We start from the raw sequence: 14,091 nt of genomic DNA, 5'->3' as shown, positions 1-14,091 counted from the left end.
AGAACAATTAGGTGTTAAAATTCCGAAGAGTTTTTATCGCATTAGGCATTGTGAAATTACACCTAACAACAAAAGATTGATCTTTAAGATTATGTTTCAAATATAAAATAAAATACCAAATGATAATAAAGATAAACTTATTCGGAGTAACAGCATTATCCATATTCCCTCTTGCACATTTCTATAAAGATTGGCATTTAAATGATTAGAAAGTTCAACGTTCAAATAAAAATTACCATCTACTCCTGTATTGAAATCGGAATATATAGATATATTATTGCCGGTAAGGTCATTTTAGATTTCTCCTTTGTGGGGAGGGTGGTGTTTTCAAGTATTCCTTACGATTTTCAACATTTTAAACTCAGGGGGAAGGCAATAGTTCCCTGCTCTTCCTAAATCACGTCACTGATAACTCCGGTTACATTATTAGATGCTTAAAGTCCATAATTGTACTGTGTGAAACAAAACTCACTTGTTTCTATTTTGTCAATAACATGTAGCTGCCCTTAGGTGTTCTCAATCAGTTTTGCATCAGACTAGAATATATTTATACAAATTATCATCTGGGGTTGCCACGAAATTTTTCTCGTTTCGTTTTGTAAATGTATGTCTGAAATTAATGATCTGATTTTCTTTTTAACTTCGTTTAATATTTAACATAATCCTTTTTATCACGAGAGGATATAATATTTAAACGATAGTTAGTATTGAAATATAATGTGTAATAACTTGTGTGGCTTAAAGCGTTGATAAAAGTTCTTCATACCATTCCTACAATTACTTTATCAACTTACAGCTTTTACATTACGAATTAAGTAATACTACAATAGCTTTTAAGATCTAAGAATGTGGTGGACTAGTAATGGCCACGAGACTAAAAAAAATATCGTCTCGTGTTGAAAATGACACAAGAAATATCATGTTTCTAGTATCATCTAGAATTAGAAAACTCACTTCGCGACACAAGACTAAAAATTTCTGGTGTCGTAAGCAACAAAATTCTTTCAGTTTATTTCGAGAAGATCTGTGGCCACAGTTTTAAATCAAGGAATGGAGAGGGCCAGACTATTTTTTGAGAAGGCTAAAATGAATTCATCTAAACCTCTATATAGTGAACTTACCAACAATGATATTGAAATTGCAATGGGCTGAAGTTGACAGCAAGGGAACTGATTCTTCTCCGACCACCTCTCAGCTTTAAGCCCGATTTCGGTCCTATAATGCTGGATGTAGTTAATCATCATCATCATTAGACTCAGGAGTATCCTTCTCTCTTGCATTGAGAAAATAAATATTATTTTTCCTCAGATTTTTACTTGACATCAATTATAGTTTTGTAATCATACAGAGTGAATGTTAATACTTCAAAATTTTCACACAATTGGAAATATTAGCTTCCTACAGAAAAGCCTGGTGCTTATTCGTGATCATTTCTTATCACTGATTCTTTATGATACTTCACAAAATTTCCACAAATCCTTGCCGTTTCCGAAAAAAAATCTGCTATTATCACATATGGTATCGACGTTGTTAAATCATTACAGGAAAAGCTATTGAAACGTTTGAAGTTTTGATTCATTTAATTAATGTCACTTGAAAAAATCCATATCCTAAGTCGTAACATTGCTTGAAAACTCTTTCATAACAATCACGCTTCTCAATATCAGGGGATGAAACTTGTATTAATTTCCCACTAAGAATCAGAGGAGACTTGTCGGACCATTTTTGAAAGTTTCAGTTCTACATTGGGCAATTGAAGGGGCTATTTTAATAGCTTGTAACGATTAACTTCTTGTTACATTCAGCCCACAGTCCGAATTGCAATTTATGTCAACACGATCAAATTACATTAAATCAGACACGTCACTTGTAACAACAATACCTTTTATTCTCAAAACCTTCATGAAACTTATTATGTTGTCATTGCAACCAATACGAAATAGCTATCTTATTTTTAACAACTCACATTATCTGCTGTCATGGTAACTAGGAGTACAGTTTATACATATAAACTCAACATATATTTTTATCTACTAAGATTAAATCTTATGTCTTTATATTCAGAATCAACAACACGTTTCTTCTTTTTTCTTCTTCTACTCAACAGATTGTGTACTTTTAAGCACCGGTGCCCAAAATAACTACAAGAAAATGGAAGTAATTAGTTGCCTAGATATACAATATCGTTGTAACCTTTTCTCCAATTTTAGTTTGCCTGTCTCATCATAACGGAAATTGAATTAATAGTATTTATGAGTTTCTGATCATAGTTAACACTTGGGTTGTTCTCGCCTTTTGACATTTAATATCGATTCAAATACACGTTCTAATTGGAACGATAACGAGTTCAAATATACTTTTAATATATTTTCCATGAATGTTTTTTTCCCGGTTGCGAAAAACGAGTATTTCAGCTAGTACCTCATATTATCAATCTAAGAAGTGGATATGACACGCTAGTCCGTTTGCTAGTAGTTCTTGATATAACCAGCACAACAGAAATATTTGGAAATTTTCCAGCTTATGGGTCTGGGAACACCCAGGTTTATTTATGATCTTCTAATGTATATTTAGCATAATCTATTTTAATCCCTCAATTACCTTGTGAGGATACATACTTCCTTATAATATATGCCCAACCAGTGGAGTGGATACAGGATCTACTTTGTTATATGAAAGGAAATGCCAAGTGTATCCTACTAACTAATTATAAGATACTGTATATGATAGTTCTTCCTTTAAATATACCATTAAGAATGGATCCCAATCCTACCATGAACTACAGGTCTCGTCTCATATAGTGTCGGTCCTTGTAGAAAAGAAATTTTTCTGCAATATATTAACAATATCTGAGTAATAAGTTCAAGGGACCGCAAATAATCCTCTAACTTGTTCTTATTATGGTCGGTATAGATATAATATGCCTTTAAAACAGGCTTTCATGTGTCCTCATGTATATCTACCCACTCTTCTCTCTTGCATGATGTCTGTGTTAGTTAAAAGACTACGGTGATGCTTTTAAACAGGGAAGATATCAACTAAAATGTTGCATAACATTTCAGTAGTGCCTCTAGAGTCTCTTTTATTTTAAAATTAATGTACATTCTATCCCAATAATATCAGCTTTCATACCCGTCGTTTCGTTAGTATGTAAAGCTCATGTAAAGACTGCAGATGAACAACGAGAGATAGAAATGGAATCCACTTCCAGATTTGTTCTGTTGTAGCTGTATTGTTACATTTTACTAAAATTCATGAACGAAGTAGATTATGTTGATTTGTTTCATAATATTGTTCTGGTGTTCTGCTTCGATATTTGAAAAGCTGCAGGCCAAGAGATACATAGAGTTTTCAGCGGCATCTTACAATTTCTTATTTTAAATCTTGAATACTGGAACTCTCTTGTTCTATTCGGGCTTTACCACATGAAGAGGTCTAAAATCAGAGAATGGGTAGGTACAATAAATTCAAAATAGATATTCAATTTTGCTACTAAGTATCCATCCATTGCAAATCATCGTGCGCAATGCATTCACGGAATGGAAAACCAGATCATAAAATTTATATTAAGCATTTCCAATTTGCAGCAATATTTATATATCAACAATAATATTTCGTTAAATATACAGTTACACGAAATATCTTACTTCGTACCACTTTAACCTATAAATAGTAGGGTGGAGCGTTTTCCACTTTTGTTCGAATTTCGATGACGGCTAGTGTGGAAAAGGTGCCATTAGTGGCACCGCCCTTACTGATTTTTTAAATTTTTTTGGGACAACCCCTTACCCTGGCACAACGGACTTAAATTTTTTTAAGTGTTTGGTTAGGCAATACGCACAACACCAATGACAGAAAAACTACTTGTGTTCGTTTTAGAGTTACCTGACGGCTATAATACAAATATTTTATTGAAAGGAACGTGTAGCAATGTCAGTAAATAATGTTAAAACGTTTATGAGTCAAAGTACATCTATATTAGCTCAGTTGCTGGAATTAATGTCCAGACTTTGTTTGGAATGCCACGTTAACGGTGATTATAGGCATAGCCCTTGATATAACATGATTTGTTTTTGGTAACTCTTCCCTTGTAATGTACACGGACAGAAAGTGCATCTAGCGGCAGGCTACACAACTTCGTGGTTGCTTACTTTTGGCCATGCTCTTCAAGCGTCGTCGCAACGTTCGGGTCCTTCCAGAAGATTCGCGCACCTCCCGCTCGTCTCGTTGGCTCCAGAACCTACGCCGACGTTTCTAGAATATTCTCGCTCACAGTTCGGAGGTGGTATAAATATTGCGTACTTCGGCCAACCAATCCAACAGGCCTGTTTGTTGCAGCTTAAGTTTTAACGGTTTTACTTCGCTACTGTTTCTATTAAGACAGAGAGTTTCTGCATTGTACCTAAAGTTACAGTCTTCTTAGTGTGATACGATTCAGAGACATTTTGTATACTTTGGTTTCCAAGTTCGGAAGCAATGGAAAACAAGAAAAAGAAAAAGATTCATATCAGACCAACGCGGGAAAGTATGAAACGAGGCTGATTTGGCACTCCAAGTGAAGTGAGTGAAGTGCAGTTACCCAAGTACGCTGACGTTATGCGACAGTATCATTGATTTCGAAGTGGTTATGTGGTGACGAAAGTGTAACTAAATGAGAATTCAAGTTTCTTTTGGACCAGAGAACATCAAGGAAAATGAGCATTGGTAACATTGAGGTCGGAACAAGCATATCTCTGTCAAAGATGTTTTCCCGTAAAGTGAGCAGATTTAAGGGGCAGACAACCAAGAAAGATGCTGGAAGTGTTGAAGGAAATCCATCAACTTGTGGGATTAGGCATAGGTACAGGTCAAAGATACTGGCGACGACAGGGGAATCCATCGAAGCTGTTGAATCGGGAAGAACGTCGGGATCTGACTTCGCGGCGTGACCAAGAAGGAAATATAGCCCAAAGCGCATCTGTCTTCAAAATACAGCAGAGGCAGCGTTTAGAACTGGAGTTGCAGACAGACAGGTATCTTTGATCTACGTCAGGCACTGGCAAGAATATTGCCGACTATATTGGAGCTTTTAGAGAAGAACTAGCACGACGTGTCAAGTCTTGAGGCAGACGGCAGCGATGGTGAAGTCACAAACACAGGATGTGACAACGGCGTGATAAGTCAGATACAAAGATCCCTAGGGAAGGAACTGCAGCATCTCATTTGCCTTGTTCATACCAACGAGTTGCCACTTCGACACCTAGCTACCGAATTGGATGGTGGGACGACCGGACCTAACGCTTTTTCATACCCCATCGGAAAGAAATTAAAGGATTGTGAACGTGCACCGATCGTCTCCTTTACACCCATTAACGTGGAATGAGTGTGTGAAATGGAAAAATAAGATGGTTTAAGCAGCGACCAGAATTATCACTTTGAAATTTGTAAGGCTGTTGCTACAGGAATATGTACTACCGATCTAGCAAACAGAAAACCAGGACCATTATCACATTCACGATGGCTTACATTGCCCTCTAGGATGCTTAGCCACTGAATAACCTAGTTCAAGTTTGTGTCTATTTTGCCAGTACATTGTTTAAGTATACGCTCCCGTCTGGTTTTCAATACGGCGAAATCCTTAGTGAGAAATGGGAGCCATGCATCTGTTTAGCATAGTTAAGCTATCACGTTTTCTACCAGAAAATCTGCAACACATAGTTTATTCTCTTCTGCAAACAAACGGATACTACGCTCATCATGAAAACATGCTGATAGCGATGACAGCAGATGAAAATCCGCATATTCGAACATTAGGCTGGAGATGGATAAAAAAAGTGCCGCAGCCAGAACACTCCGAGATCAAGCGACCCTCGTGACTTCATTGTTCCGAAATTAAACTTTACAGCTGGAAATTACTACGACATGATTAATTGGCCTAAATGTCTAACAGAGCCTCAATCACACGAAACATAACGGATCAGCAGCTTGAAGAAAACATCCGAACTTCAGCTACTCTAACAACAACATTCTCTTGCCATAGTCAAGCTCTGGAACGCAGTGAAGCTGGTGTCTGAGGAAGCATCGAAAAAGTGCGGCCAAAAGGCAAGAGATATCTACGTTAGAGCCAAACTGAAGACTAGAACAAGAATGCCCCGCTTCGAGACCAAGAAGAACTACGTGACCTGAGGTCAAATGTCAACGTAGGCCTACTGGGTGGGTGGGTGGTCGAAACTCGATGTGCAACCACCTCCCCGTGGTGAGTTCTGGGGCTATTTTGCGTGCAGAGCAAAATAAGCGAAGAGTTGCAGAAAAAAAATCGTGTTATATCAAGGGTTATACCTATAATCATCGTTAACGTGGCATTCCAAACAAAATCTGTACATTAATTCCAACAACTGAACTTATATAGATGTACTCTCACTTATAAACGTTTTAAAATTATTTACTGGCATTTCTACAAGTTTCTTTTAATAAAATAATTGTATTATAGCCATCAGGTAACTCTAAAAACGACCACAAGTAGCTTTACTGTCATTGGTGTTGTGCGTGTTAACTAACCAAACACTTAAAAAACTTTAAGTCCGTTGGGGCAGGGTAAGGGGTTGTCCAAAATAATTTTAAAAATCAGTAAGGTCTGTGCCACTAATAGCACCTTTTCCACACTAGCCGTCATCGAATTTCCAACAAAACTGCAAAACGCTCCAGCCTAATAAATAGTGAGTGAATACGGTAGCCTGAAAGCAGGGTGTTCATTTCTGGAACTATCAGTCTAGACTTTAGACCATGTGTTTTTGTGGCACACAACATTGAATTTGTGCCGTTTTTCGGGTTTTCCCGTTATCTTTCACTGTATTAATAATAGGAATATATTCCTCCAATTATAATCAAAAGACGTATTTGTAGGATATTGAACTAAAAAATATCGCTTCAATTATGTAACCAGATTCATTGAAAACGGGAATTGTCACTGTTGTATTGCAGTAAACATTTTCAAGAGATTAGAGAAGATTGTTTCGGTCTATAGTTATATATCAGTTCTTAGTATAGTGTTTTATGGTTATAAGTTCCTCGCTCTTTGCTTTTTCCAGAATTTTCACTTAAAAAGTCTAGTAAAGCGACAAGTTATATATCAGTTCTTAGTATAGTGTTTTATGGTTATAAGTTCCTCCCTCTTTGCTTTTTTCAGAATTTCCACTTAAAAAGTCTAGTAAAGCGACAAGCATTTGACCTTTTTTTCAAGCCTAGTAAATGGAGCATGAATCATTGGTTCTCTCGTTTTTAGTCCAGTAGCTAATCTTTGGTATCCTCCTTTCTATTCATGTGGAAACAGAAGAAGCTATTGATATCTTTTCTTCTGGAGTAGCTAGAACATGGGCCCCTGCTGCCCTACTTTTTTAAGTAGCTAGAACACGAGCCTTTGACGCTCTCCTTTCTAGCCTAGTAGCTAGAACAAGAGCGTCTGGTGCTCCATCTCTAGTCTAGTAGCTGGAATACGAGCCTTTGGTTCCGTCCTATCTATTTTAGTGTCGAGATAAGAACCTTTCGTGCCCTACTTTTTAGTTCAGTGGGTAGAACACGAGCGTTTGGTGAAACTTTTCTATTCTGGTGGATAGGACGCAAAACTTTGGAGCCCCCTTTTCTACTCTAAGAGATAGAATACGAGCCTCTAGTGCTGTCCTTTCTAGTCTAGTGTCTGGAATACGAGTCTTTGGTACCGTTATATCTATTTTAGTATCAAGAATACGTGTACCGTGCTTTTTAGTTCAGTATGTAGAACACGAGCCTTTGGTGAAACCCTTCTATTCTGGTGCAGAGAATACAAAAACATTTGCGTTAAAAATAGTTATTATGCTTCTAACAAAGTTTTTTTAACAATCGTTAACAAAATCCAGCTCATCAAAATAATAAAATATATAAAATTTAAATATAGGAACAAAGGTTTAAAATATGAAATACATAATTCATTTTCCTACTTACACACGAAAAAATCACCAGAAAATTACATGCACACCCCTCTACTCTTGTTTTCCTTCTTCAATCTGTTCTAATAATCGATCCTATAGCTCATGTAGCCTACTTGTCCAGTTCATTAGTTTTTCATATTTTGTTTCTTTATCTTTTGTGCTTCCTTTTATTCCCTTGTTATTGGTCTATTCTCTCATTCTAGCCGCTGTACATCTTCTCAATCTAAATCATACCCAATTTCTTTAACATGTTTGTATATGGCATTACTTTCTCTCTTAACTCTCATATCAACCCTATGTTGTTTTATTCTCTTCTTAAGTTTTTTCCTTGTTTCCCCAATCTATATACAATCACAAAGAGAGGAAGAGAGAAATACCAAATTGAAGTTTCGAATAGATTCTCGGTTTTTAGAAGATTCCTAGTCCACTAGTGGTGAGGATACTTGAATTGAAATTAGAGCTAGCGTTAAAATTTCTACAAAAGAAAAATTAGGACACACGGAAATACGTAGGAACAAACCATGGTTTGATCAGAAAAGCATTAAACTAGCGGAGAAAGAGAAAACAGGCAAAATTATGTTGGCTCCAAACTCCGAATGAAATAACTACACAAAATTTCGTACACATCAGGCGAGAAACTTCCAAAACACTTAGAACAACGAAACGCGATCTTTTGAAAGCTAAAATTAATGATCTTGAAGATAATATTAAAACTAAAACCTTCGGGACATATATAAGGGGATCAACGAATTTAAGAAAGGCTATCAACCTCGTGCTTATATATTAAAAAAAGCTTATGGAACAGTTCTCACTGACACAGATAGCATCTCGAACAGATGGAAGGATTTCTTTGGCGAATTGCTTGACACGCAGCCAAAAACAAATGCGCGTATAGAAAGGGAAATACACACTGCAAAACCGTATATCCCAGAACCTAAGCGAATAGAAATAGAAATCGGTATAAATAAATTAAAGAAACACAAATCTCAAGGTGGAGAAGAAATTGCGACTGAGTTAATTTTAACTGGAGGCGAAAAATTGTGAAACAAGATACAAAGACTCATTCTCCGTATCTGAAACAGGGAAGAATTGCCACAAGAGTGGGAATAATCATTGTTCCAATTCACAAGAAAGGCGACAGAACTGACTGTAATAATTATCGAGGCATTTCTCATCTGTCAGTCCTATAAGATTCTTTCAAACATTCTATTAGCAAGATTGACCCCCTACACAGATGTAATTATTCGAGATAATCATTGCGAATTTAAACGAAATCGGTCAACTATCGACCCAATATTTACCATTGACAAATTCTTGAAAAGAAGTTGGAATATAAAACCCCGGTACATCAACTATTTATCAATTTTATAATGGCTCCGGCTCGGGTAGGAGAAATGTATTCTACAACATTCTTCCAGAATTTGGAATACCGAAAAAGCTAATTAGATTAGAGAATATATGTTTAAATGAGTCCCAAAGTAAAGTCCGGGTAGGAAAATTTTTGTCCACGAGGTTTAGCGTAGAATGGCCTAAAACAAGAAGATGCGTTGTCGGCATTATTATTCAACTTTGTTCTGGAATATGCTATAAGGAAAATTAAAGATAGCCACCAGGGTCTAGATTTGAATGGGATTCACCAGGTTATGGCACATGCTGATGATGTAAATTTAATAGGGGAGATAGAGGACCAATAGAAAGAAATGCATTTGCAGGGACATGAGATTACAAGTAAATGCAGAGAATACTGAATACATGGAAGATCGTCGGTATCATAATACGACAAATTATGGATGCGTTAAAATATCGAATAATACTTTTGAAAAAATTTTCACTTTCAAATATCTAGGATCAATATAAACACACGAATACCATGATCACCAAGAAATTAAATTTCGACTAATAGCAGGTAATTCGTTTTTTTATTTAATTCAAAATCTCTTGTTGTCGCGAATTCTGTCAAGGAATTTGCATCTTAAAATATATACAAGGATAAACATGCCTTTTGTTCTGTATGGTTGCGAAACATCATCACTTACTCTGAGGGAAAAACATAGACTGAAAGTGTTTGAGAACAAGATCCTGAGACGAATATTCGGACCGAAGAGAACCGGGAATGGGGAATGACGGAAACTTCATAGCAAGGAACGACATAATTTATATGGTTTATCAAACATTGTTAGGGTCATCAAATCTAGAAGGCTCTGGTGGCCAAGTCATGTAAAAAGAATGGAAGAAAGTAGGAACGCTTTTAAAGTCTTAACTGGAAGACCAACTGACAAATGCTCATTAGGAAGACATAAGCGCAGATGAGAAGACAATATTAAGATGGATCTCTCAGAAATAGGAATACAAAATAGAAACTGGACCCAGTTTCCAAGGATAGGAGTCAATTGAGAGCTTTTGTGAACGCGGCACTGAACCTGCGGGTTTCGTAGGCCATAGAGTTAGTTAGTTAGTTATATAAAATCACAATCCTTATGCTCCGCTTTATATACTACATCTTCATCTTTCTCATATATTCCTCTTTCTTCAACGTTTCATCTTCTTGATCCCTTCCAGAATTCTCTGTCTTCCTTTTTTGTACTTCTTTACATCACCTCTTAGTAAGTTCTTCAGTACTTGTGTTTTCCTCCCATATTCTCTCTATCCCGTGCAATTTCTTCTCCTCTTCTTTCTATTTGTTCTTAGTATTATCTTCAAGTTCATTACCTTAATCTTTGAAATTTCTCGTTTCTTTGTTCTAGAAAATTTTATTAGTTTGTCTCCTGCTGTTATTCAATTTTTTTGGTAGTGATATCGTTCGGATGTTGTAACTAATGCAGTTTAGCCTGTTTTCTCTTCTATCCTAGTGTAGTGCATTCCTTGTTGAATCTTAGTTTGATCCTATGTATTTCCGCGTGCTCCATTTTAATGTTGCTGAAATTTTAATGTTATTCCTAACTTCTACCCAAGTATCCTCAACTCTAATGCACTTCGAAATTTCTAAAACCAAAAATATATTCGACAATTTAATATGGCATTCGTCTATTGTCTGATTTTCCTCTAATTTCTTTAAAATGCACATCTCCGTTTTGAGATGTTGAATATTTCTCTCTACTTATCGCTATGACCAGTGTAGATAGATAGTTTGAAATGGGGGATGGTCATTGTAACATTAGTGTGAAAGACAGTAACTTCATTCACTTATGAATCCATGTAAATGGCAACGTTGCATTTTGAATTAACATTGGGCTCATAAAGAGTGTACAGCTCAAACGGCTTATCCGGTTGTAAAATTCTTTCACTTTAGATTGAAAACATCACACTTGGAGACGGTTTCCTCCTCTTACATTTTCTTGTAACTCTAATAACAGGAGAGTTACCCTATGTCAGGGAATTTTGATATAACCTTTCTCTCTCTGTCTATATATATATATATATATATATATATATATATATATATATCCCCTCCCCTAACTTCTACCGTCAAAGTGAATAGATATAGGTATTACATTTATTGTGATGTGCATTAATTTACACTAAAACACAATACTAATAAGAAAGTTACATATATGCATTTTAAAAAGAATTCGTAAATAGGATGGATTCTGAAATATTAGTATACCCTGAGGATGCAAAGAACTGAATGGTTTGCACTCATAAATATAACATATTCTTACTGCATGCTGTTCGTTTGCTTTTAGATCATTCTTGGTTGTATGTATAGCATATGTACAAGCTTATGTGATTCGGATTTAACATTAATCTGTATTTCTACAGTTCATATATCTTCGCTGCTGAAAAAGACGTTAAGCTCAACTCTAATCCACTACAAGACTTGCGATTTTTTAACATTCCGTATATGCATGTGGACACCTGTATTTATTGTAGACCCATAAAGATGCCAGGAAACCAAAATCGGTTTCTCTGAAACATCTATTGTTAAAATTCCTTTAACTCGGATAAGTCTCTTTTTCTTCTGTTACAGTATTTTTTTTTAACTGCAATTTCATTCCCAGTCGAAACTGGGCGGGCCACAGAAGGTAACGCCTTCTCCGGGGCCAGAGAAAAACTGAAGTGTTAGAGGTGCCTGTTTATAGATGGGATACAGGAAGTTATTGACGGTGGTGATGTATGATCATGATTATATCTTTAGATGCAGTACAAGAAGTGCAGGGTAGAAGAGATTATGGACGATAGATATGCTGATGGGTTTGATAGATGCGACGACGTGGGTTATAGGTTGGCGTGGCCTGGTCAAGCTCATGCAGTGCAAGTAGATGGTCAACTGGTGGATAGGCATGTAGTGGTCGTGCAGGAGTCTGATCGAGCAGTGCACCAAGAATTGGATGGGCCTCAGCGATACGGCTCTGTATATAGCGAGTGCGGAGACGATAGAGATGTTTTAAGTACAAATGTCATAATAAATCAAACACCAAATATGTAATTCCTACTTTGGAAATTTTAAAAAAATGTAAGTCGTATTGTGAAAGTCTAAACACATGTTACAATTTCGTTTAATGTTTAAAAAAAAATTAAATTGTTCATATTAATAGCTCAAATTTATTTTCATTATTGCACTGATTTAAAAAAAAAAATTCAATTTTAATTAATGTACGTTCTTACTGCCACCTAATATGTTTGATATGATTTACGTTATCCAATCTAAAAAGTACATAAATGCAGGTTATTCACTACCGTATAAATAATATTATTTCTAGAAATACGGACGATTAATTCTCCAGAGGTTTCGTTTATTTAAACAACAGTAGAGGATCTAAACTGTTCGTGTGGAGGGGTCGGATTGCCTCCTCGAAGATTAATGTAGGCTTGAAATTTGGAGTTTTACACCCAACCATAGTAAAATACGGGAAAAATTATATTCTTTCGTATGAGATTATTTCAGTTGGTTAAGGTTCAATTGGTGTAATTCCATTTTCGGTTAGAAATGTTTTTGTTTGTTCTTGTTTTCTCATTACGTGACCTAAACATTGCAGTGTTTCGTGTGTTTTCGGGTCTTTACCAACCAAGCACACGCGATTCGGACTTCACATTATATAATTAGATCCACGTCTCCTATAGTCTCGCTACTGAAAGAAACGTTAAACTCCAAATCAACTCAACTATATATTGTTAAATGTGTGAGTGTAGGATCCATTCTCATTCATAAGGCATGGGTAAATTGATGCTTCCTACTTACATTTAGCGAGGTATAAATTAGCCCACCTCTTAAGTTTAGTAATCGTCAAAAAAACAGGAAATTGAATTAATATCAGGCACTAAGTTTGAATGTTCTCCTTAATATTCAACAAAATAAAATTTAACATAACAATATGGATTATTTGTTATTGAGCATGAATACCAGGGGGAGTGCATTTGACTTTTCTTTAATTTTGGAGTTTTTAAACCATTTGTAGGACTCTGGTAAACTCGAATCCTCAAACATGTGTTTTTTCTTGACAAAATTCAAGTTTAAGGCTTTTGGCCTAATGTATCAACTTATCATTTTGAAACTTACATAGTCTACGTTAATTAGTGTATAATGTTTAGAACATGGAACCTGTTAAACAAGGAAACAATATCATTTTAACACTTTGAAGTTTAGTCACAACTCATAGTCTGCGGTAATTGGTGAAAAGTTATCTTTACTCAAATCTAATTGGTTGATTTTAACATCGACCTTTAAATTTTGGATTTGATGAATGATAGGTAACATTCTTATACAATAACAATTTCACACTTTGAATTTTAGAATTGTAGGTATGACTCACTGGCTAAGGGTATTGGTGTGAAAAAGCATTTTAACACATGATACCTGATAAATCGATTGATGCAACAACACTTTGAACTTTAGTTCAACTCATTGTGTACGTTATTATTCTTGGTGCAGTCTGATTGGTTGATCACTGGAAAGTTATTCTTGATTCAATCCGATTCGCGATTTCCTTTAAATCTTGGTTTAATTTTTTCGATTACTGTTTCAAATTTTTTGAACCTTAGTATTGTAGTTACGACTCAGAGTCTACAAGTTTTGATGCAATATCATTGTTTAACCACTTTAATTTTTTGTTTAAATTTTTTGAAAGTATATTTTGAAAATATTTGAATTCTTGTTTTGCACTTATATCTCATATCTAAATGTAATTGATACCAAGTTATTATTGATGCA

This window comes from Thermobia domestica, chromosome 18 (assembly GCF_964235325.1).
Source record: "Thermobia domestica chromosome 18, izTheDome1.hap1.1, whole genome shotgun sequence".
Taxonomy (NCBI): Eukaryota; Metazoa; Arthropoda; class Insecta; order Zygentoma; family Lepismatidae; genus Thermobia; species Thermobia domestica.
Note: the sequence above shows the minus strand (reverse complement) of the source record.